This window comes from Ranitomeya imitator, chromosome 5, assembly GCF_032444005.1.
Source record: "Ranitomeya imitator isolate aRanImi1 chromosome 5, aRanImi1.pri, whole genome shotgun sequence".
Taxonomy (NCBI): Eukaryota; Metazoa; Chordata; class Amphibia; order Anura; family Dendrobatidae; genus Ranitomeya; species Ranitomeya imitator.
In genome coordinates, this window is record NC_091286.1 from 648149595 (window position 1) to 648176974 (window position 27380).

Consider the following 27380-nt stretch of genomic DNA (forward strand, 5'->3'; position numbering starts at 1 on the left):
TGAGCACTGCACGCGTGCCGCCTGAGAAGTATCGGGTGTGTGACCGTGAACTGAACTCTGACCCCCCAGTGCTTGTTTGTTGGGCCACATTGGGCTCCGACATTGTTGTGGCCTGTGCCTTACCCTCCACAGCACCTGCTGGACTCCATGACCTTCACGAGGCATCAGAGACTCATTGGACTCAGCTTGACATTGTCTTCAGTACTACACCGGATTAAGCCCACACTAACCGTTGTTAGCGCCAATGTTTGTTTCATGGACTCTGCAGTCTGGAAGTCATCAGATTGGATAAGTCAAACTCGAAGAACTGCTACTGTTGTTGTATCCTGTATTCTCCTATACTGCATACCCTTATTACCTACTACCTGCATCATCCCTGCTTAACTCTTTATTTCCCTGCGTGGAGTATTCCCCTGTTAAGTAAACATGTTAACCCTTGCTCTGCCTCCTGTCCGTCACTGCATCCGGCAACCTGTTCACATCAGCAGGTTCTATTTTTGTCAGTTACTCCCAATACCCCTGGCCCGAACCTTGGTTCCTAATGAGTTTGCTAGCATCCAGTTTGTACTTGTGTGTTTCTGCTTCTCCTGTTACTGATCCAGCTTACCTACCTATCCTGTCTGACCTCTCAGACAACACTTCCAAAGGAACATTGACTACTGGCAAGGACTAATGAGTCCTGCACAGCTAAATACCCCTGTCCGAATTGCAATTAGCAGAAACACCTGTCCAAGACTGCTGCTCAGGAATAACAGCATTACCATCAACAACCACCGGAGGGAGCCCAAGAGCAGAATTCACAACAGTACCCCCCTTGAGGAGGGGTCACCGAACCCTCACCAGAGCCCCCAGGCCAGTCAGGACGAGCAAGATGAAAGGCACAAATCAAATCCGGGGCATGGACATCACAGGCCGAAACCCAAGAATTATCCTCCTGGCCATAACCCTTCCATTTGACAAGGTACTGAAGCTTCCGCCTCGAAAAACGAGAATTCAAAATCTTCTCAACCACATATTCCAACTCCCCATCGACCAACACAGGGGCCGGAGGATCAACAGAGGGAACAACGGGCTCCACATATTTCCACAACAAAGATCTATGGAAGACATTATGGATAGCAAAATAGCCCGGAAGCGCCAGATGAAAAGACACCGGATTAATAATCTCAGAAATCCTATAAGGACAAATAAACCGAGGCTTAAACTTAGGAGAAGAAACCTTCATAGGAAGATAACCAAACCAGATCCCCAACCCGAAGCCGGGAACCAACACAGCGACGTCGGTTAGCAAAACGTTGAGCCTTCTCCTGAGACAACACCAAATTGTCCACCACCTGAGCCCAAATCTGCTGCAACCTGTCAACCACAGAATCCACACCAGGAAAGTCAGAAGACTCAACCTGCCCAGAAGAAAAATGCGGATGAAAACCAAAATTACAAAAAAAAGGCGAAACCAAAGTAGCCGAACTAGCCCGATTATTAAGGGCAAACTCGGCCAATGGCAAAAAAGCCACCCAATCATCCTGATCAGCAGACACAAAGCATCTCAAATAAGTCTCCAAAGTCTGATTAGTACGCTCGGTCTGGCCATTTGTCTGAGGATGAAATGCAGAAGAAAAAGACAAATCAATGCCCAGCCTAGCACAAAAGGCCCGCCAAAACCTAGAAACAAACTAGGAACCTCTGTCGGACACAATATTCTCAGGAATACCATGCAAACGGACCACATGCTGAAAAAACAATGGAACCAAATCAGAAGAAGAAGGCAATTTAGGCAAAGGCACCAAATGAACCATCTTAGAGAATCGGTCACAAACAACCCAGATAACTGACATCCTCTGGGAAACAGGAAGATCGGAAATAAAATCCATAGAAATATGCGTCCAGGGCCTCTCAGGGACCGGCAATGGCAAAAGCAACCCAGTAGTACGGGAGCAACAAGGCTTGGCCCGCGCACAAGTCCCACAGGACTGCACAAAAGACCGCACATCACACGATAAAGAAGGCTACCAAAATGACCTACCAACCAAGTCTCTGGTACCAAAAATGCCAGGATGACCAGCCAACACAGAACAGTGAACCTTAGAAATCACTCTACTAGTCCATCTGTCAGGAACAAACAGCTTCCCCACAGGACAACGATCAGGTTTGTCAGCCTGAAATTTCTGAAGAACCCATCGTAAATCAGGAGAAACGGCAGAAAGGATCACCCCTTACTTCAAAATACCGACTGGTTCCAAGACCTCAGGAGAATCAGGCAAAAAAATCCTAGAGAGGGCATCAGCCTTAATATTCTTAGAACCCGGAAGGTACGAGACCACAAAATCAAAACAAGAAAAAAACAAGGACCATCGAGCCTGTCTAGGATTCAACCGTTTGGCAGACTCGAGGTGAATCAGATTCTTATGATTGGTCAAGACCACAATACGATGCTTAGCTCCCTGAAGCCAATGTTGCCACTCCTCAAACGCCCACTTCATAGCCAACAACTCCCGATTGCCGACATCATAATTGCGTTCAGCAGGCGAAAACTTACGGGAAAAGAAGGCACACGGTTTCATTAAGGAACCAACAGGATCCCTCTGAGACAAAACAGCCCCTGCCCCAATCTCAGAAGCGTCAACCTCAACCTGAAATGGAAGAGAAACATCCGGTTGACGCAACACAGGAGCAAAAGTAAAACGATGCTTAAGTTCCTGAGAGGCAGAGACAGCTGCAGGGGACCAATTCGCCACATCAGCGCCCTTTTTCGTCAAATCAGTCAAGGGTTTAACCACGCTGGAAAAATTAGCAATGAAACGGCGATAATAATTAGCAAAACCCCAAAATTTCTGAAGGCTCTTCACGGATGTGGGCTGAATCCAATCATGAATGGCCTGAACCTTAACCGAATCCATCTCTATAGATGAGGGAGAAAAAATAAAGCCCAAAAAGGAAACCTTCTGCACCCCAAAAAGACACTTAGACCCTTTCACAAACAAGGCATTGTCACGAAGGATCTGAAATACCATCCTGACCTGCTGCACATGAGACTCCCAATCATAGGAAAAAATCAAAATATCGTCCAAATATACAATCAGGAATTTATCAAGATAATCCCGGAAGATATCATGCATGAAGGACTGAAAAACAGATGGAGCATTAGAGAGTCCGAATGGCATCACAAGGTATTCAAAATGGCCCTCGGGCGTTTTAAACTCAGTTTTCCATTCATCACCCTGCTTAATACGAACAAGATTATAAGCCCCCCGAAGGTCAATCTTAGTAAACCAACTAGCTCCCTTAATCCTAGCAAACAAATCGGAAAGCAAAGGTAAAGGATATTGAAACTTGACCGTGATCTTATTCAAGAGGCGATAATCAATACAGGGTCTTAAGGAACCATCTTTTTTAGCAACAAAAAAGAACCCCGCTCCCAACGGTGAAGAAGATGGCCGAATATGCCCTTTCTCCAAAGACTCTTTAGTATAGCTCCGCATGGTGGTATGTTCAGGTACAGACAGTTTGAAAAGTCGGCCCTTAGGAAACTTACAGCCTGGAATCAAGTCAATAGCACAATCGCAGTCCCTGTGTGGTGGAAGGAAACTGGACTTGGGCTCATCGAATACATCCTGAAAATCAGACAAAAACTCCGGAATTTCAGAAGAGGGAGAAGGGGCGATAGACATCAGAGGAACATCATTATGAACCCCCTGACAACCCCAACTAGTCACAGACATGGACTTCCAATCCAAAACAGGATTATGTACTTGCAACCATGGAAAACCCAGCACGATAGCATCATGCAAATTATGCAACACCAGAAATCGACAATCTTCCTGATGGGCTGGCGCCATGCGCATGGTCACCTGTGTCCAAAACTGGAGCTTATTTTTAGCCAAGGGTGTAGCATCAATGCCCCTTAAAGAAATAGGGTTCTGCAAAGGCTGCAAGGGAAAACCACAACGCCTGGCAAACTCAAAGTCCATTAAGTTCAAGGCGGCGCCTGAATCACAAACGCCATGACAGAAAATGATGACAATGAACAGATCAAGGACACAGATAACAGAAATTTAGGTTGTACAGTATTGATGGTAAATGAACTGGCGATCCTCTTGGTCCGCTTAGGGCAGACAGAAATGACATGGGAAGCGTCGCCACAATAATAACACAACCTATTCTGATGTCTGAAACCTTGTCGTTCCGTTCTAGACAGAATCCTATCACACTGCATTGGCTCAGGAATTTGCTCTGAGGATAACGGCACAGCGCGCACAGTTCTGCGCTCCCGCAAGCGCCGATCAATCTGAATGGCCAGAGACATAGAATCACTCAGATTGGAGGGTGTGGGAAACCTCACCATAACATCTTTAACGGATTCAGAAAGACCCTTTCTGAAAATTGCCGCCAAAGCATCATTATTCCACTTAGTCAATACAGACCATTTTCTGAATTTCTGACAATACAATTCTGCCGCCTCTTGACCCTGAGACAGGGCCAACAAGGTCTTCTCAGCTTGATCCACCGAATTAGGCTCATCATACAGTAATCCTAACGCCTGAAAGAAGGAGTCTACATTAAGCAAAGCAGGATCCCCAGATTCCAGGGAAAATGCCCAATCCTGTGGATCACTACGCAGCAGGGAAATGATGATTTTAACTTGTTGAATGGAATCACCGGAGGATCGAGGCTTCAATGCAAAAAAGTTTACAGTTGTTTTTAAAACTCAAAAATTTGGACCTGTCACCAAAAAACAAATCAGGAGTAGGTATCTTCGGTTCTAAAGCAGGAGTCTGAACAATGTAATCAGAAATACCCTGTACTCTAGCAGCAAGCTGGTCTACACGAGAAGCTAATTCCTGAACATTCATGCTAGCACAAGGCTCCTCAGCCACCCAGAGATAAAGAGGGAGGAGAAGACAAAACAGACTGAAGAAAAAAAAATGGCTCAAGACCTTTCCTCCCTTCTTCTGAGAGGCAATTAACTCATTGTTGGCCAGTAGTACTGTTATGATCAGGTGGCCTTGGAGCAGCATGAAATGACCTTCGCTGGAGCAGTGGTAACTTTACTGACCGCAATCCCTGATCCTATCACCGCAACTAGAAGTAGCCGTGGGGTGTGCCTAACCAGACCTAGACACCTCGAAACAGCCTAAGAACTAAATATCCCTAAAGAAGGAAATAGGAAAACTCTCTTGCCTCAGAGTAGACCCCCAAAGGATAGGTAGCCCCCCACAAATAATGACTGTTAGTAGGAGAGGAAAAGACACAGGCAGACAGAAAACAGGGATAAGCAAAGGAGGCCACTTCTACCTAGATAGGAAAGGATAGTACAGGATACTATGCGGTCAGCATAAAACACTACAAAATATCCACAGCAGAAAAATACAAAAACTCCACCACCTAACTAAAGATGTGGAGAATATATCTGTGACTCCAGCGAGTCCAACTAGACTGAGAAAAACATCAGGCACAGTCTAGCAGGAACAAAATAGTAACAAGATAAGCACAGAAAATAAACATACAGCAGTGTGTCTAAAAAAATGAGGAAAACACTTATCTTAGCTGAATTGGCAGCAAGCAGGAGGGACCAGGCAGAGGACCAACACTTCCAAAGGAACATTGACTACTGGCAAGGACTAATAAGTCCTGCACAGCTAAATACCCCAGTCCGAATTGCAATTAGCAGAAACACCTGTCCAAGACTGCTGCTCAGGAATAACAGCATTACCATCAACAACCACTGGAGGGAGCCCAAGAGCAGAATTCCCAACACTACATACCCAATGTTAAAGATAGGTACGCATGACGCATGCAGAAGTAGGCGGACCTAAAAGGAAGAAGTGCTGAAGTGGGCGGAGCTTCACGGAGGAAGTATGCAACTGTCCGCAAAGCCCTGGTACGAAAGTGTGAACCTGGCCTTATACGGCCATCTCACACTCCCATTACAGTCAGGACTTGCCTCTAATAGCCACAGGTGGACCTAAGTTTCACCTACACCTAATAACCTGTTAAATGCCGCTGTCACAACTTAGCAGTGCCAGTATGAGGACGAGTCATTTAATTGCTCATTGGTGCTTACATGACATGATCATGGGACATCTATGAATTGCAATGTTAGTCAGGCATCTGGTAAAGCACTCCATGCCTGGCATCATGGATCCCTTGAACCAGGCCATGGTGAGGCTTCAAAAGAGGCTGATTTTTACTATATGCAGCAATACTATGGTATTGTTGTATATTGTTGAAGCAATCAGATGATGGCAGGTTCAAGTCCCCTAAGGGAACTAATAAATACTGTGGAAAAAAAAAATTAAAAAATATGAAAAAAATGTAAAAAAAACATAAATGTTGAAATCACTACCATTTCCCCCATTAAAAATGAAGTTGTAGTATAAAATAAAAACACATATGTGGGATCTACAGTACGCATACAGAAAAGTCGGAACTATCAAAATATAAAAATAAGTAAGCTATTGGTAAACACCATAAACCATATAAAAATTTTAAAAAATGACAAAAATACGATTTTTGGGGGTCTCCGCAATGCACTAAAAATGATGTAGGATGCGATGAAAATGTCATATGTATACCAAAATGGCATCAATAAAAATGTCATCTTACCACACAAAAAATTAGCCCTTGCACAACTGTATTAACCAAAAAAATAAGCCTTTACCCAAACTGTAAACCAATAACTTTATTGACCAAAAAATTAATTAATTATTAAAAATCTTTCAGATTTTGTTGGAATGGTTTGTGTGTGCACATTGTCAGAGCCTGAGGTGCCAGAGCAACAGAAACCCCCCATAAATGACATCATTCTACAAACTACACCTTTCAATGAATTCATCTAGGTGTACATTGATCATATTGACACCACAAGTGAATTACAGAATTTATACCATTGAGAAATGCAGAAAAAATAATAACATTTTACCAAATAAAATTTGTTATAGCCCTAGATTTTACATTTTCACAAAGAAAAATGGGTAAAAATGGCACCAAAATTTGTCACGCAATATCTGCTGAACGTGGCTATACCCCATATGTGGCTGTACGGTGCTGATTAGCCACACTGCGAGACTCATGAGGGACGGAGCGCTATTTGCATCCTGGTGCACAGATTTTCCTAGAATAGTTTGTGGACTCCATGTTCAGAGTCCCTAAGTGCTGGTAGAGCAGAATATCCCCCTCAAATGACCTTATTTTGGAAATTAAGCCCCTGTCAAACGTGGACGCAAAATATGGTTTAGGCACACTGTGATGCTCAGAAGGGAGATTGGCATTTGGATTTGGAAGCACAGATTTTGCTGGTTTCTTTTGGGGGGGTGGAGGAGGAATATCTCTTTTTACAAGCCTTTGTACTACCAGTAACTTGGAAACCCCCTATAATTCCATTAATAGATGGTTGAACTGAATGGGTAAATGCTTTTCTGTGGATTGAGTTGAAGCTTTTATTGGGAACATTTCGCATAATATTTTGATTCACATTTATCCTGTGCTCTCCAGTGAGCACTTACATTGTGGTTTCCTATCTACATCTCCGAATGATGTGTTTTAGATAAAAAACATCTAGGGATCCATTCAACAGAGTTATTCGGTACTCTGGCCTCTGTTCAATGGTTTTCTTCTTTAGGACTCTGGCGGTCTGCACTTTTATGCATGGACACCGCAGAAAGCTCTCAGCGCAGATCGCAGGATCAATGTGCTCCTTACTGCGATCTTTTGGACACAGAATGAACAAATCAACAGCAAGTGAAAAATTGGTTTTATTTATTTTTACCCCATTCCTCATGCTGTATAAGTGTTTAGACAACTTTATTGTTCGGGTCAGTGCGATTACACTGATACCAGATTTATATAGTTTTTTATGTTTGACTACTGTCACACATCAAAAGATGCTTTTTTTGAAAAAACTAGTTTTTGCATCACAATATTTTGAGAGCTATAAATTTTCCTTATTTCTGCCTACAGAATCATTTCATGGCTTGTTTTGGCTTGTTGACATTTTTATTGTTACCATTTTCTGGCTCCTAACATTTTTGATCGCTTTCTTTTCTGATTTTTGAGAGGCAGAATGAACAAAGACCACCAATTCAGGAATTAGTTTTGGGGGCTTTTTTATGGTGCTTTGCATTTAGTAAAATTGATAAGTCAACTTTGTTCTTTAAGTCAGTACGATTACAGCGATATCCCATTTAAATTAGGTGAACAACTAGTGTGACACTTTTATAGATCTAGTCTTTCCGGAAGTGAGTCGCCCTACCAGGGCCTGGGGTACTCGGCACTGGGTCTGCAATTATGGGGGTGGTCACGGTGGCAGCAACTCAAGTTAAGAGAAAAGGTCTTTAAAGGATATTTTGGAATAAAGTTTATTCATGATGCCACCTGTGGTTCTCAGTCAGAGTGACTGATGCTGCTAAAAGGGGTTTGATATTGGGTTGATGTTGCAGCAAGATGGTGACACTTCCCACAGGTGAAGCAGGGTACCCAGGGCTCCCAAGGTGTATGGCAAGGATGGTGGGTTGCCGGTAAATAACGGAAGACACAGGGTTGCAGTCTTTACCTGGTTAACTGATGTAGCAAGTCTCAGTCCAGGGTACCGGCAACAGGTGCAGAAGGAGTCCAGGCAGCCTGGAAACAAGTTGAAATCCCCTTGGCAGGTCAGGTTGGGAGCCTTCCACTATTCACTGGTTTTCTGGTCCCTTGCTACCTGTAGCTTGAGGGCAAGGTACCCCTTTCCCTCTCTTGTCCTGGGACAGTACCTGCACAGCAGGCAACTTGGGCTGTTCTATTGGAGTCTCTGACACAGTGACTCCAGGCTTTAACTGCTGCTGTACCTCAGGTATGGGCAATTTACATATAGTCCTATGCCCTCCGGTTCTGCCCTGGACCTTGCAGTTATCCACAACCTTGGGCTCCCAGTGCCCGTTTTCTCTGCTCTGGCTCACAGGAGGCCCAATCGCAGTCTCCTTAAGCTCCTAATCACTCCTCTCAGCTCCTTTCCTGTTTCTTGTGTCACACAGACTGACTAACTCCTCGTCCAGACCAGGATGTAAATCAGGGAAGCTTCCCTAAAACAGGGTTTTGAGCTCCCCCTTCTGGCCTGAAGTTAGAATGTGTTTTCTGTACAGCCTACCTGCCAAAGGGATCCCTCCTGTCTCCAGGCATGGCACTACTCTCCCCGAGAGGAAGGCACTACCACTGTGGTACCCGAACTCCTGGAGTGTCACAGAAGCATCTATACCAAATATGTGTTCTTTTTTCCATAAAAATTTGTATATATTAGTGTAATATTTTTATTTTTTATTATTTTGTAATTTGAAAAAAATATTTTACAATTTTTGTAGATGGCCTAAAAGGCTTTCTGTAGCTATGTGACTCGGGGATCGTCATGACGACACGGGGGTCACTATGGCAACTATTGGGCCCCCGCATCTTGGCCCTGATCTGAAGGTAGAGGGGCTCCTTTCCTCTGCCTGCCTCCTAAATGTTGTGATCGCTCTCAATCACAGCATTTAGGGAGGTAAACAGCAAGGGGCGATGCTGGCATCATCTCTTGCTGTTAGTGCATTAGATCGGCCACTAGGAGCACTGAGCTCCTGCTGTGATCATTCAGGAGGTTTTGATATCTCAGTAGTAAGTACCCCCTGCGTGATCATGCTGTGATCAGTCAGTCAGATTGAGCACCACTCAATCCATGCAGTCGGTCCCTGCACTTCTTTTCATGCCTCTCAGGTGTCACTTACAGCTGTCGGCACAAAACTATTACTGCGTGTTTACGCGCAGTGACAGTTTATATGATTGATGGGCATAGCACGTTATGGTGTGGGAACTGACACCCGCCCATGATCTGCTATGTCCTTCATTGCTCGTTAAGGGGTTAAACAAATGTTCTATGAACTCAGTCGTGTCAAAATTTTGGAAATTTTTCATGTTCAGTGAAATATTGATTAAAATCTTACTTTTCATAAGGGGCTGTCCCATTTATGTTGAGGAAGACCCATGTAGGAAGAACTGTATGAAAGATAAAGGGGTACAAATCTCTACTGAAAGTTAGCTGACTGCGGACTCAGCGATGGTAGCGATACCATTTTTGGTGGGGGCTCTTTAATTGGGTTTTTAAAATTTGCTTAAATATAAATTGTGTCTTTGATTACTGGTTTCTAGGTAACATTTATTTCTCTGCCTCCAAGGAAGCAACTTATTGAGTAAGCAATATCTTTTACTCAGTGTTATAATACAGTTCACTTTATGAGCAATTAGAAGCAATTCCTTAATTTACTTCTATTAACGGAATCACTTCTTTTATGAGCAGCAGTGATGTGGGAGGTATGAGAGAGCAGCCATGGGGAAATCAAATCCCCCTCAATAGCTTCCCCGGCGTGGTCATCAGAAGGTAGTTACACTGAATGTAGTCTGGTAATATAGACACTACAAGGAAAAGATGTTTACAGGGAATTCCTTAATGCTATCTATCTGTCTATTTATCTATCTATCTATCTACAGTGCCTTGAAATAGTGTTTACACCCTGCGAAATGTTCCAAGTTTTTCCACATTACACACACAATTTTAAATGTCTTTTAATTGGATTTTACGTGATAAACCAACACAAAGTAGCAAACATTTGTGAAGTGTAAAAGAAATGATACATGATTTTCAAAATTTTTAAAAAATGTAAATCTCACAATTGTGACATGCATTTATGTTCAACCCCCTGAGTCAATGCTTTATAGGACCACCTTTCACTGTAAATACTGCTGTAAGTCTAGAGGCTCAAATTTTTGCCTATTATTCTTTGCACACTCGCTCTAATTCAGTGAGATTGGATGGAGGCGTCTGTGAACAGCAATTTCTTGCCACATATTCTCAACGGTCTGGACTGTGACTGAGCCATTCACCCACATGAACAGGGTCGGACTTGCCCACCGGTGGGCCCTAGTGCCTTGGTAGGCCCCGAGTAGTACATAGCGGGGCCTGCTGGTTTCAACTGAATGTGTGTCCTTGGATGCACATTCAGTTGAAATGTATTGCCCCATCGCCATCGCAATAGGCCACCATCCTAGCACAGGCCGAAGGCTGACGTGTGAAATTGTGTGCGCCCTTCGCACCCTTGCTGTGTCTCCTAGGTCCCTTGGCCCTATCTGTGCCCCATACGATAGGGAAATCAGGTGTCACAGCCAAGGTCAAGGGACCTAGGGGTCACAGCCAGGGCCCAGGGACCTAGATGACAAAGTCATGTCAATGTCATGGCCTGCAAATAGTCCGGATCTCAATCCAATTGAAAATCTTTGGTGGAAGTTGAAGAAAATGGTCCATGACAAGAATCCAACCTGCAAAGCTGATCTGGCAACAGCAATCAGAGAAAGTTGGAGCCAGATTGATGAAGAGTCCTGTGTGACACTCATTAAGTCCATTTTTTTTATTTTTTTTAGTTTTTTTATGCTTCAATAGTCTCTATGGAAGACAAGAAGCTGCAGTACTCTGATCTCCTCTGCTACATGAAGGTGACGATCAGATCACCTGTGTGTAGCAGAAATGCTTACTTGCTATGACCACCCACCATGGGGTGGTGGTCAAAGTAATCTGGCTATGACAACTATAGAGGTCTGCTGGAGACCTCAGATTGTCATGCCAACCTATTGGTGAACCGCGATCATGTGACAAGTCACCAATGGGCAGGATTTATGACACCCTTCCGTTAAGATTGACAGCAGCATTTAACTAGTTAACAGCTGCGGGTGGATCGTGATTCCACCCCAAGCTGTTGCGGGCACATGTCTGCTGTACAGATCAGCAGTATTGTGCCTGGAAAGATGCTGGAGGAGTGTGGGAGCCTGCACCAAATGGGTTGTCCAACATCGGCGTACTATTATGCCCGATGTCGGAAAGGAGTTAAAACTCATTTGTACAGGGACAGTTAGGCTGGGAATTTTCTCATAAATAAGTGAATGCTGCTTTGTTGGAGGCTGTGGGGGACCTGACAGGTTCCCTTTAATTACTGTATGGGGGCCAGAATGAGGACATACATTATTAGTTTATGCTGGCAAGTGGGGGACATTATTACTGCTGTAATATAATTTACTTTTTAGAAGACTGTTTTCCATGGGGGCTTGGGAACAAAATGGGGGTCCATTCAGTGCTGCCATCCACAGTATGTTGCTTTTTTATCTTGCGTCATGGGAATGTGCTCTATAAGATATCAGCTATAGATAACTGTGTGCTATGCAGGTATGAGTCCGGGCTCGAAGAAGTGGTCTGTGCCAGATGAAAAAGAAAAATGAATATGAAGGTCTTCACATAGAGACATCAGTGCATCACTTTAAACTATAAACTATATACAGAGCTCCTGTGTATAATGTCACTGGTGATCATTGTGTTGCCAGTGCACTATACACTATATACAGAGATCCTGTGTATAGTGCCACTACATTACTGTACACTGACACTATATACAGACTAATAATTTCCTGTGAAAGGTTCTCCCACCTGAGATGTGGATCTCTGCAGATCTTCCAGAGTGACCACGGGCCTCTTGGCTTCTTCTCTCATTAGTGCTCTCCTTCCTTAGATGTCAGTTTAGATGGACGGCCATGTCTCAGTAGATTTGCAGTTGTGCCATACTTCTTCCATTTTTGCATGATGGATTGAACAGTACTCCATGAGATATTCAGATGCTGGGCTATTTTTTTGAAAACCTATCCCTGCTTTACTCTTCTTCACACCTTTATCCCTGACCTGTCTGGGGGGTTCTTTTGTTTACCTAATGCTTTTTGATACCTAAAGTACTCAAAGAAAAATCAATTGCAACATTTCTCTAGTTTATTTTTATTTATATGTAGATAGTGATATCGAAAAGTGAAAAAAATCATTTTTGTTTAAACACATTTAACTTACAAACTTGGTTTACAGAATATGTCATTTTCCTACAACAGATTTCCTTTAACATCTAATTATCTGACTTGATTTTCACCTGCCGTTGACTAACCCTATAAATATATATATATACTAGATGGTGGCCCGATTCTAACGCATCGGATATTCTAGAATATGCATGTCCACGTAGTATATTGCCCAGCCACGTAGTATATTGCCCAACCACGTAGTATATTGCCCAGCCACGTAGTATATTACCCAGCGACGTAGTATATTGCCCAGCCACGTAGTATGTTGCCCAGCCATGTAGTATGTTGCCCAGCCACGTAGTATATTGCCCAGCGATGTAGTATATTCCCCAGCCACGTAGTATATTGTCCAGCCACATAGTATATTGCTCAGTCACGTAGTATATAGCAGAGCCACGTAGTATATTTCCCAGTCACGTAGCATATTGCCCAGTCACATAGTATATTGCCCAGTCACGTAGTATATAGCAGAGCCACGTAGTATATTGCCCAGCATAGAGCCACGTAGTATAGAGACTTAAAAAAAAAATAAACATATACTCACCTTCCGAAGGGCCGTTGAAGTCCTGCTATACTCACCATCTGCCGACTTTCCCGCTCCTCGAAACGCTCCCGGGACCGCTCCATTGCAAGCGGCAACTTGCGCTCCCAGGGCTGGTGTGAGCAGGACCTATGATGACGTCGCAGTCACATGACCGTGACATCATGTCAGGTCCTTGTCACACACCAGCCCTGGGAGCGGAAGCTGCCGCTTGCAATGGAGCGGTCCCGGGAGCGCGGCGAGGAGCGGGAAAGGCGGTGGAGGGTGAGTATAGCAGGTTTTTTTAAAATTATTTTTAACATGACATATTTTTACTATTGATGCTGCATAGGCTGCATAATATGAACTGTGCATAACCCGGTTTATGACCCTTTAATAAACCGTATGGACTGTTTTGTGTTCAAAAATTGTGCCTGACTACGTCAATCCTGTGCCAAGCGAGTGTCCCCCAATACACTTAGTGAGAGCAATCTTACTATATATATATATATGTATTAACAAAACAAATATAGAATCTTATAGAAATTGAATTGGGTGCTACATAACATTAGTATTACACAAACAATTTTCTGTGTTGCTGCGCAGGAGGTTCATTCTTCTCCTTTATACTCAGTGTCTTTTCTGACATGAAGTGAATCTGAGAATGGTGACGCTTTCTAAGTAGGTACCGCCTGCACCTCTTTCTTCGCAGTCTCATCCATCTTCCTTTGTTTTGGACATAAAAGACTGACACTCTCAGAGCCAAGCCGTAGACTTACAGCGCTTTATTCCTCAGCTGAATTGTTTATTGTATTTCGGAAAAACTTTTGGAACGAACTTTCAGTGTGTAAGCTCTGGCCAAGGAGCATTGTCTCACTTGATAAAGTAAAGGTTAGCTGGAAAACTTCTTACAAAAGATGAGTGGATTTCTTAAAACTGTCCATTCCAGGCAGAACAAAATATTAATAGATGCATATTTGTACGCTTGAAGTTCAGGGAGTCAACCATTTCCTTACCTTAGAAATAGAAAATAGTCCAGCTCACCGTAGTAAACATCCTTTGGTGTTCAGAGCATGGGAAACATTGTGTTAAGGTGTATGAGAAATCCAGCTCGATGAACTTGTGAATATACTTCTTTATTCACCAAAAAGTGCTCAGCAGAGGATAAAACAACATCAGTGTTAACAGTTACTTGATATGCGACATCAACGCGTTTCAGGTGGCTACGCACCCTCATGGTTAAGGGTGCGTAGCCACCTGAAAAACGTCAATGTCGCATATCATGTAACGCTGTTAACACTGATGTTGTTTTACCCTCTGCTGAGCACTTTTTGGTTAATAAAGAAGAAGTTTGTTCACAAGATTTCTCATGTTTTGATTTCCCTGCCTTGCCTTACCCTGAAAATTCTGATGGCTATTGGCCCTATTCAAATCGACTATCCATAGTGAATCTTTAGCTAAAATAGTATTTGTGGAGACACGGGGGGATCGGTGGGCGCCCAGGTCTGCTAAAAGAGTAACAACTGGTATCCATTGGGTTCAAGCATGGCTTCCTCAACATTCAATAGTTACAGGATTACATCCCATTTAATCTGCTGAAGCTGGCACCGCTCCTGTGGTTTCCGTTTGCTGTTGGGATCATACATCCACTATGGTCTTCTTCCCAAGGCCGAGTTGGTGGGGTTGGACAAAGTAGTGTCCGAAACCTGTTCTGCATGCCTCATCAATGGTCTGCTGGGTCTGTCTGTATGCCTCCCCGATTGTGGAGCCCTGCATGGTGTGTGAGAACACCAGTCCCCTGCAGCTCCCCGATTCCATCGGGCTGAGTAGTATCCCTCTGCTGCCACCAAGTGTGGAGACATGGGAGATCGGATGGCTCCCATGTCTGCTAGCTGGAACTGCATGGACCAGGGATCGTTCTGTCGTAACGCCCACTCTCCTTTCTAATGTGGGCAGAACACTACTCAGACAACACAGGGCAAGGGTAAAACAGCGTGACAATACTTTATTGAACCACAAAACAGGCAGACAACACAGAGAACAGTCCCAGCACAGTACCCCAGAGGGTGCACATTACAGAATCTCACCTTTCCGCTGACCCGCTTGGATAATGGCAGATGTTATGTCAGAGCTCCCACGGTCAGCTATCCCACCTGTGGCACACACACAGAGAGGAGGTAATGACAAGCAAAGGAAGATGACAGTCCATTGAGTCCATACAAGGTGCAAGGCCAGTTGACACGAGAGTAGTGTTGAGCATTCCGATACCGCAAGTATCGGGTATCGGCCGATACTTGCGGTATCGGAATTCCGATACCGAGTTCCGATACTTTTGTGGTATCGGGAATCGGTATCGGATCCATAGTGATGTGTGGCGGTCACATGAGCGGCACGCGACCAATCAGAAGCCGCGACGTAATTCTCAGGTCCTAAACGCGCTTATTTTAAACAAAGAAGCCTGCCGGTTACCCGCGGTGATGTCCAGGGGCCGCCGGAGAGGTGAATATATCAATATTTTTTATTTTAATTCTTTATTTTACACATTAATATGGATCCCAGGGCCTGAAGGAGAGTTTCCTCTCCTTCAGACCCTGGGAACCATCAGGATACCTTCCGATACTTGATGTCCCATTGACTTGTATTGGTATCGGATATCGGTATCGGCGATATCCGATACTTTTTGGGTATCGGCCGATACTATCCGATACCGATACTTTCAAGTATCGGACGGTATCGCTCAACACTACACGAGATTCACAACCTGGCTTATCCAAACATCTCCATGGAGCCAGATGACCAGCGGGTCCCAATCCTGCCTTTCTCCATATGTTTCCATGGTTCAGCAATGGTCATTGAAGCAGATCTTAATTCTTCCAACCGGAGCTGAAAATCCCTAGGTTATTTCCTGTAGAATGATAGATTTGTGTCCCTCGTGATGGTGCCGTGATGAATTGGCTGTTGTCCTCTCGCTGGTCCTTTGGGTGTTAGGATGTCTTGGCATAATCTCTGGCTGCCTCCCCCTCTTAGTCTCTCTGTCTCTGAGTCTCTTTATGCAGAGGCATGTAACTTATTTTTAAATGTACACAGTGTCCTTCAGTCTACCCTCATAGATAAAGGGAAGAATGGTGATGATCAAGTTACCTTGTTTTATTACTTAATCTATTAGCATAGATTTTCCTCTGTTTTAAAAATCAACAAACTATGTGGGCTAGACAATGTATAATTAGTATATCAGTAGACCTCACTATTCAACAAGGATAAGAGCACACTTACAAGTCAATATTCCAGGCTTACAAAAACAAAAGTCTGTTTTCTTGACCAACCAGAAATCAACACTTAAATCCAAAAGCCAAAATACACATAAAAAGTCAATTCTTCTTGGCTTGCTAAACATAGTCATCTGGGTAATTATGATATAACCTGGTTTATTCACAGTATGTATCTCTGCATTATAATTAACTATTGCTACTGGTTTAAGCCATTCCTAATGCCTGTGACAAATGCCCCACTCTAGCCTCCATAACTAACCCGATGTACAAAGCATCCCATGACATAACAGTAGGGAATGTAGAAACCTTAATGAGGTAGCTCACTACTGGGCAATCCATTACTTAATAAGAAGGTGTCAAAAATAAATTGACACTTACCTCCTGAATGGCATAGCTCCTGAACAGTCAGAGTTGCATCCCCTGTGAGTTTGCTCAGATCTATGACTACTGATCAGCTGAAGCATTCAAATTTCGTCAAGTCAAGCAGAAGAGAAAGTGTTTTTGTGGATATATACCATATTTTCCGCTTTGTAAGATGCACTTTATTTCCCCCAAATTTGGGGGGAAAATGGGGGTGCGTCTTACAAAGCGTATATACCGGTTACCGTTACAGGCTGGGATGAGGGGGTGTCTGCAGCTGCAGTTGTCCGCTGCCGCCCGCCACCTCTGCCGCGGTTGTCCGCCACCGCTGCCGCCCACCACCGCTGCCGTGGTTGTCCGCTGCTGCCCCGGGTGATGCTGGAGGCTCCAGTGCTGCGGGGGGCTTTGGCGACATTTTGTGAAAGACCAGAACCCCCTGGCAGTTCGTCCACGCTTTCCTGTATGACTGACTCCGGGAAAATGTCAGCCGGAATCTCGGGAGATGAGATTTCAGGGCTGAGATCTCATCTCTCGAGATCTTGGTCCCAAGATCTCCATCTGCGCATGCACCGCCTCCCGGCAATCATTTTCCCAAAGTCCACCGCACAGGAAAGCATGGACGAACTGCCGGGGGCTCTGGCCTTTCACAAAATGTCGGCAGAGCCCCCCCGCAGCATCGGAGACAGCCCTGCAGCACCAGAGACAGCCCTGCAGCACCGGAGCCCCCCTGTAGCACCGGAGCCCCCCTGCAGTCCTCCTCATCCCAGCCTGCAGCACAGGAGCCCCCCTGTAGCACCGGAGCCCCCCTGCAGTCCCCCTCATCCCAGCCTGCAGCACAGGAGCCCCCCTGTAGCACCGGAGCCCCCCTGCAGTCCCCCTCATCCCAGCCTGCAGCACAGGAGCCCCCCTGCAGCACAGGAGCCCCCCCTGCAGACCTCATCCCAGCCTGCAGCAATGCTCCACTCCTGCCTTCAGCAACGACCCTGGGACCTGATCCACCACAGACACAACCCCTGGTAAGCAATAAGACGCATGGATTATAAGAAGCCCCCCCCCCCCAATTTATTAAAAAAAAGTTTTTTCCTATTTTTCTCCTCAAAATTTGGGGTGCGTCTTATAATCCGGAGCGTCTTACAAAGCGAAAAATACAGTATATATTTTAATTAATAATATAAGGTCTGCCGTTAATAGGTGATGGTCAATGCCCACTTCCTCCACCTCTCTGCACATTGACTTCTTCTTAGGTTGCTAATCATTCCATCATCACTCTACCAAAAAAGTGAATGAGTTTGTTACATTTTATTTCAAGCCTTGTACACTACCATTCAAAAGCTTAGAGTCACTTAGAAATGTCCTTATTTTTTGAAGAATTGCACAGCTTTTTCCAATGAAGCTTACATTAAATTATTCAGAAATATACTCTATACATTGTTAATGTGATAAATGACTATTTTAGCTGCAAAACTCTGGTTTGTAATGCAACATCTTCATAGGTGTATAGAGGCCCATTTCCAACAACCACCACTCCAGTGTTCTTATGGTACTTTGTGTTTGCTAACTGCGTAAGAAAGCTAATGGATGGTTAGAATACCCTTGAAAACCTTTGTGCAAGTATGTTAGCACAGCTGAAAACAGTTTGGCTGATTAGAGAACCTATAAGTCTGACCTTCCTTTGAGCTAGTTGAGAATCTGGAACATTACCTTTGTTGGCTCCATTAAATTCTCAAAATGGCCAGAAAAAAAGAATTTTCATGTGAAACTCGACAGTCTATTCTTGTTCTTAGAAATGAAGGCTATTCCCTGAGAGTATTTGCCAAGAAACTGAAGATTCCCTACAACGGTTTGTATTACTATCTCTAACCAGAGTAGAAAGAGAAGTGGGAGGCCATGCTGCACAACTGAGCAACAAGACAAGTACATTAGAGTCTGTAGTTTGAGAAATCGTCGCCTCACAGGTCCTCAACTGGCAGCTTCATTAAATAGCACACTCAAAACGCCAATGTCAATGTCTACAGTGAAGAGGCAACTCCGAGATGCTGGCCTTCAGGGCAAAGTGGCAAAGAAAAAGCCATATCTGAGACTGGCTAATAAAAGGAAAAGATTAATATGGGCAAAAGAACACAGACATTGGACCGATGAAGAATGGAAAAAATTGTTATTGACAGACGTATCCAAGCTTGAGGTGTGTGGATCACACAGAAGAACCTTTGTGAGTTGCAGAACAACTTAAAAGATGCTGATAGAGTGCCTGACGCCATCTGTCAAGCATGGTGGAGGTAATATGATGGTCTGGGGTTGATTTGGTGCTGGTAAAGTGGGAGATTTGTACAAGGTAAAAGGGATTTTAAATAAGGAAGGCTATCACTCCACTTTGCAACGCCATGCCATACCCTGTGGACAGCGTTTGATTGGAGCCAATTTCATCCTTCAACAGGACCATGACCCAAAGCACACCTCCAAATTATGCAAGAACTATTTAGGGAAGAAGCAGGCATTTGGTATTCTATCTGTAATGGAGTGGCCTGCGCAGTCACCAGATCTCAACCCCATTGAGCTGTTGTGGGAGCAGCTTGACCGTATGGTATGCAAAAAGTGCCCATCAAGCCAAACCAACTGGGGAACGGCTTCTGGAGGCATGGGGTGAAATTTCTCCAGATTACCTCAGCAAATTAACTCCTAGAATGCCAAAGGTCTGCAATGCTATAATTGCTGCAAAGGGAGCATTCTTTGACGAAAGCACAGTTTGAAGGAGAAAATTATTATTTCAAATAAAAATCTATTTTTCGAACCTTGTCAATATCTGGACTAGATTTTCAATTCATTTGGCAACTCATTTAATTAATAAAAGTATGAGTTTTCAAGGAAAACACAAAATTATCTGGGTGACCCTAAACTTTTCAACGGTAGTGTATATTCAGAATAAAGGACAGTAATTAGCATCTGGGGCAAAGGGGAAGGCCTTTTTTTCACAAGAGCACCCAACAGATTCTTATATATGACAAGCTTTGACTTGCAGAAGGAGCTTTCTCACTCTGTAAATTCACTTTGGTTCCTTAGCTAGTAATAATCATGGCATCTAATGGGTTAAATGGACTGGAACAGTGTCTAAGCAATGTGTTAGCTCTGTTACTGCTGACACCTTCTGGAGATGGCATAGGCACATTTCCTTTGACCACATAATTTCCGTGAATACAAATCCATGGCACTGTGTAAAACCTACATCCTGCCACATTTTAAAAAAATTTAATTTATTAATAGTAATTTCCATTAAAGGGAATGTTTACTCAGGCAATAATATATTATTTTAAACATTGTTTTTAAAATAATTATCAATATAAAACAATAATTCATGCACTTTAGGCTTACATTGAATTGTTTTGCTTTGCTGTGTAGTCTGAGAGAGAGTCGCCAGAGTCATCTCAGTATCATTAGAAAGCATGGAATTTAATGACAGCTTTTATTAAACTGCTGTAGGCATGGAAAGGTGAAGATAATTACACTAGACACATTTATAAGGTTCTGTATGTGGTCCCACTGGTCTCTGGGGGAGATCATATTAGTCTATGTACATTTTTCTGCCTATTTACTTCCATTAACTATAGTTGCCATAAGACGTACGCATCCTGCAGCACGGCCTGCATAAGTACAGAAACACATTTTTGGTCTCCAGTTTGGAAGCAACTATAATTTTAACACATTATTTATTATCCACATATTTACATATACTGAGTTTTACCAAAATAAAATGCACAAGATAGTTCGGTGAGCTAGAAAATACCAGTATTTGATGCTGTAGATTCATTTCATCTTCAGCTATGTTTTTTTAAGCTCTATGACCCCCATGGAGCAGATTTATTTTGTAACTTTTCTTTTCTCCTTTGATTTGACTGGAAGAAGTTCTTTTATCCACGATTAATATTTCTAATTCTGTTTCATGTATTCAGATGAAGAGCGACACAAGTGCAATCAATGTTATAGTCAAAATGTTTGAGTTCTGTATTTTTTGGTGTTTCTTTTTATTTCAGGCCTCCTGCCGTTCGGCAATGATTAGTAATATTACGGATTGTGTCATGCAGGATGCTTCAAGAAATCCACCTACTAAAATACCATTGTTTACACAAATTTGAAAGCATCGAAAAAACCATCTGTGTTTTTCCAGTTTTTCACCTTAACAGCATCTGCTCCGCGGGATGTTTATAAATATTGAGATGCCAGTCAAGCAATCGTTTTTCTCTTCCGAATGCTTAGATAAATCTTCTGTTGTCCTCTTAAGGGATGGTTTTCGTGGACTTGGAATGTATTAGGGTTTGTAAGAAAATATATTGTAATGTGTGTAATATTTTACCTTGGTGTTTTCCAAGTATTTAATATATCAGAGATCGAAGCCAATTTGACTATGGCCAATTTGTGATGCCTTGATGACTGGGTCAGAGAATCTCCAAAATTTGTTTACTTGGGCCTATGTCAATCTATCTTCATAGTTGGATGGATGGATGGATAGATAGATAGATAGATAGATAGATAGATAGATAGATAGATAGATAGATAGATAGATAGAGCAGAACTGAGGTCGGATGGGGGAAAAGTAAAGGCCTCAATCCACACCTTATCTAATTCATGATAACATTCCCCATGCCAGAAATCTCACTCAAGTCCCTAACTTGAATAAGAGTTATGGCATGGCACATGGAGGTGCATGCCACTCATTAGGCTCTCCTGATTTATGAAGGAGCATCTGATTCCACCACTCCCCCTCGTAAGGGTGAATTGGGGCCAAATTTTAATATTTGGATAAGCAACACATAAATTTGCCAATCAGTGCATGCCCATCAACCTTTAATTTGTTGTTTGTCAAGCATTTGGTACATCAAAGATCTAAGCGACTTTGACTATCAACAAATTGTGTTTCCCAGATGACTGGGTCAGAGCATTTGACTCCATTGCACCCCTCATTAATGAGAACTGAAGCTTTAATATTGAGATACTAAGCACGCACATTTTTCAATTCATGTGTACCCATCAGTCACAACAAGGAGTACCTTTATCTTGTTGTGGCTGGTGGGCAAACACAAATTGGCCAATTTATGCATTAAGTGTTTAAATGTTATAAATATAATGCCGTTTACCTGTCATATGTTCAATGTGTGCATATATCTTGGTGCATAAAGAGTTCTGCTGCACTTTTTTTGGAATCTATCTCCTGAAGTCACTGAGGTCTGCACCTGTTCACACTTGCTTCATTCTTTTAGCAGGTGCTGGACACATTTTTTTTTAAGTAGATATACGGAGGTGATGTTTCTATCCAGACACCAGTGCCATCTCAAAGACTTTTGGTCCTGCCGTGAATGCTATATGTCTTTGTAAGGACCACAGCAGTGATCGGACAGAAGAAGATAACTGGATTGAGTGGGACATTTTTATTTTCGCTATTTTACTTATATTTCTTATGCTCTGGGGTCGGTAGAGAATTCCGAACATAATAATGCACATTCAGTTTGGTTCAAATACATTCTGTGAAGCTCAAATTTTCTGGCCAAATTTGATCAATTGTGCCTATGTCGAATTTTGACAAATTCGCTTTTCCTTAGTAGAGAAAGATAAATGATAGACAATGATACATGCATAGTTAGTTTTAGACCCTAATTCATCAAAACCGGCGTGATGGAGTCAGACACTCATTCGTGAATCTTGGGGGTCTGACGAGTGGCTTCACGTGCTCCACGGCGGATGTCTTGCTCCAGTCAGGGACTGGATTGAAATTTCCGGCATAGGGAACATAGTAATTCATCATGAATTAGATGTGCTGCCCCTCCACACCTCTGTCTTGCCCCAGCTCTGCCCCTTTTTGCGGAGATGGGAAAAACTAGCTCTGAAAAAAGGGTTAGAGCTTGGCCAAGACTAAGGTGTAGCGGGGCTGAAAGTGTTGTGGTATTTTTAAGCCACGTCAAAGCTTTCACCACACTTTTTTGGAGTAAAAGCTTTGATAAATCGGAACCATAGAGTACATATAGCATATTCAATGCAGTCATTATGCCAGTGTTCTGGAGGTTAACAAGAATGACTAACTTCATGATTTTAGTTGACATTTAATATGTTTCATCAATATGCAGTACTAAAATAACTCCATCAGGTCCACAATTCCTCTCCCTCCAGGTACAACTTGATATCGCCTCAGGTATCTAACACTGTCAAGACAACTTTCTTAATTAACAGAATTGAAAGCCCAGATATATTTTATGTGCGCAGTAGAATAACCTGGCAGCCAAGCCTCACTAGAGCAGCCGCTGCTCACAGCACTCCATAATCTACCAAAGACAAAATAGACAAAATGAAGAATGTATTATTTAGGTGAGTGAGAACATGCCATAGCGCACAAATGAAGGGGTCACTGTCAGTGACACCCCGGTAAGGTGCAGCTGCTCCAGACCGATACCATTTTCATCTCCAATTAGGTGATCGGACAGTCTACAGATGTCACTAAATTCCACGCAGTTTGCTCCACACTGGCATTTTGGTCTGTGCTAAGGCATGCAAGCATCTGTAATAAGCCTGGCTGCCAGGAAGGCCTCTGTAATAAGATAAGTGCTGCCTCTCCGGACCTCACACAGGCCACTGCCTAACAAGAATATTTTAGTTTAATGATCTATAAACTTGTCATCACATGCCCCGCAACAATATACAATTGTCTGACCCCACAGCATCAGAATATATTGTAACACAAGCTCCCGGACAAATCTCTGCCAGTAGATATTATCCAGTTATTTTACATAATTTTTTTTTTCTACTTGAGTTATTTAGAGGGAATGTAAGATAACAACTTTCTATTTAAATGATTTTTTACATATAAATATCTGTATTTTTGTGTCATTTTATTTGACCATACATTGAAAAAAAAATCTCTAAATATTTTGGGTTTCTTGCTCTTCAACTAGCGCACGTGATAGGCTGACTTTTCTTGTTTTCTGTAGTGGACTTTAAGCTTTGCTCTGTAGACTAGGGCAGATTCAGTAGAGTCATCTAACTTTAGAAAACAAGAAATTTAAATACAGATATTGCACTCCTGGAAGATTAAGAACCTCAAATGGTAAATTAAAGTTGACTATGTAATGTGAATGGGGGCATCCTGACTCACCACTAATAGATGAAAGGATAGAAGGTGTCAAACACATTGAATAAGAATGCTCCATCCTTCGAAGAGGTGTCTGGCAGTAGCTCAATACTTGCTGTTCATTGAAATCAAATGCACTCAGTTGAGAACACATATGTATGGGAGAGGCCAGGATATAGAGCAATTGGCTGACCAATATCTAATGCCGGGGTTCCAAACTTGTGGCTCTCACGGGCACCTGCTGTGGCTCTTTCCTAGCTCGATGAGGGATGGGTAGGGTCATTGCTAATGATAAAGATTCAGGGTTCCAGGACTTCCTCTTTGAGCTCCGGTTCTCCAGAATTAACATGACGTCAATGCAATTTGAACCAGTGATAATTTTGCCCTAGCACTCACTATCTTGTAGGCTGCAAATCTCTATAAATATTGATATTTAACTTTGAGCCAAATAATGGGTCGAGTAGTGAAGAGATCCAATAAAAAAATGACTTTATTTATAATTAGTTAAAACATGACAGTAAAGTAAGTTGTCACAATAGGGGAAGCTTGGAGTTGGCACTCAGAATACTTAGAATATACTATATATGCTTGGTTAGATTAGTTTTGACGACAAAATGCAGTTGCGAGAAATAAATAGATGGACTAAAATCAGTTAATTTACGCTGCTCAAAAAAATAAAGGGAGCACTAAAATCCCACATCCTAGATATCTCTGAATGACATATTTTAGTTGTAAATCTTTATTTATTACATAGTGGAATGTGTTGAGAAGATATATTAGTCTGTTTTATGGTGTTTGTCTTCCCCTTCTGTGTATGGTTAATAGGGCACATTTCACTAGGGTTCCTTCCCTGTTTTTGTTTTTGCATTTTATTATTTATGTATGACTTTATATTTTAGATTACCTATTAAAGGTTAAGTTTTATAGGATCCAAATTGCTATTTCTCTAATGATACTCTATTGGATTATTCACCCAGCTATTACAAGTATGTGATATGCATACTCATAGCCAGACCCCGAAGAGAGTGTCGATGGTGCGCTCAATGCAAGTATATTGTGCGAGGCCAGAAACTAGTCAGTGCACATCGTGTGAGATTTCAGAAGTCTGCTGTCATATAAAGTGATTGCACATTTGTTATTTTAGACTGGACAACCCCTTTAAAGACAGTTGTTGACTTCAGAAGACTGTATTCACATGTTGGGGCTGAGATGCAATTTTCTGTTGCGGCTGTGGCAAAAAAAAACTCATTGGTTTCCCGTGATTTTCAAAAACAGTGACAAAAATGTTGCATCCTACTATAATCATGACAGCTAGAGTTGAGCGACCTTGACCTTTTTAGAGTCGAGCCGGGTTTCGCGAAACCCGACTATCTCAAAAGTCGGGTCGAGTGAAATCGGCCGATTATGACGTAAAGTCGGGATCGACCGAAACACGAAACCCAATGCAAGTCAATGGGGCAGCATAGTCGGCAGTGAGTGGGGGCAAGGAAAACACCTAGAGTGCCCATTTTAATGTCAAAACCATCCATTCTTCTTAATGAAGCTTGTCAAGCGTAATTTACCTTATAATAATTGGAAGGCATTTGAAATTGGGGTTCAATTGGCTAAAGTTGTGGTGGGTAGGGCTGGTTCAAGTAATTAGTGGGCCCAGGAAATCTGGACCACGTCACGGCAGTGGAGCAGGGAGAGGTAAGTATTTCAACTTTGCAAGTGCTGTGAACCTGAGCAAGCAGGGGGGGCCCACTCGTTGGCATTGGCACTGGCACAGGGCCCCTCAAAGTACAGCGGTGTGTTTGCACGGCGGGGGCGCCTCCCACCGGCAGCAACACTTTTGCGTACTATGAGAGGCCCTGTGCCAGTGACGTCACCAACTAGTATTCCTCCCCCCACCTGATGAAGGAACCTGCACTTTCATCTGCACCTTCCTGTTTGTCCCCGTGTAAGGTGGTATGGTATGCGGGAAGGGGGACCTGACTTTCAGCAGGGTCACAATCTTGCAGTGTAGCGTGCATGGGAAATGTTGCGTTATGGGTCAATGTACCAGCAGACTCATCTATCACTGGCTGGGCAATGGGCAGGATAAGGAGGAAACACAGATATAGGCCCAAAGAATAAAGTGGGCTAAATGCAGTTCAAAATTGGTAACACAGGACTAATCAGGGGGCATTGCAGTGGAGGACAACTGGAATGAGAGGCTGACACAGAGAGTAGGCCCAAATCAGTAAGTAGTCGAAATGCAGTTCAAAATTGGCAACAGTAGTAAACAGGCGGCACAGCTTTGTTTAGTGGAGGAGAACAGCAAGGAGTGGCAGACACCGATAGTAGGCCCCAACCCAACTAGTAGGCCAAATGCAGTCTAACATTAACAACTACTTAACGAGCGCCTGGAAACGGAATTTCAGGACAGGAAACCAGCCGAAGAGCAAGGAGTGGCAGACACCGATAGTAGGCCCCAAACCAACTAGTACGCCAAATGCAGTTGTTCCATTTAACCACAATTTAATGAGAGCCTGAAGATAGAAGTTCAGGAAAGGCAACCTGGAGAACACCTTGGAGTGGAACACACCATCTCTCTACACCCCATACCCAATTTGTAGGCCTAATGCAGCGTAGTTTCCAACAACTACTAAACGAGAGCCGGAAGATCGAAGCTCAGGAAAGGCAACCTGGAGAACACCTTGGAGTGGAACACACCATCTCTCTACACCCCATACCCAATTTGTAGGCCTAATGCAGTGTAGTTTCCAAGAACTACTAAACGAGAGCCGGAAGATTGAAGCTCAGGAAAGGCAACCTGGAGAACACCTTGGAGTGGAACACACCATCTCTCTACACCCCATACCCAATTTGTAGGCCCAATGCAGCGTAGTTTCCAACAACTACTAAACGAGAGCATGATGATCGAAGCATTGGCGAGGAAACCTGGGGAACACCTTGGAGTGGAACACACCATCTCTCTACACCCCATACCCAATTTGTAGGCCTAATGCAGCGTAGTTTCCAACAACTACTAAACGAGAGCATGATGATCGAAGCATTGGCGAGGAAACCTGGGGAACACCTTGGAGTGGAACACACCATCTCTCTACAGTGGAACACACCATCTCTCTACACCCCATACCCAATTTGTAGGCCTAATGCAGCGTAGTTTCCAACAACTACTAAACGAGAGCCGGAAGATCGAAGCTCAGGAAAGGCAACCTGGGGAACACCTTGGAGTGGAACACACCATCTC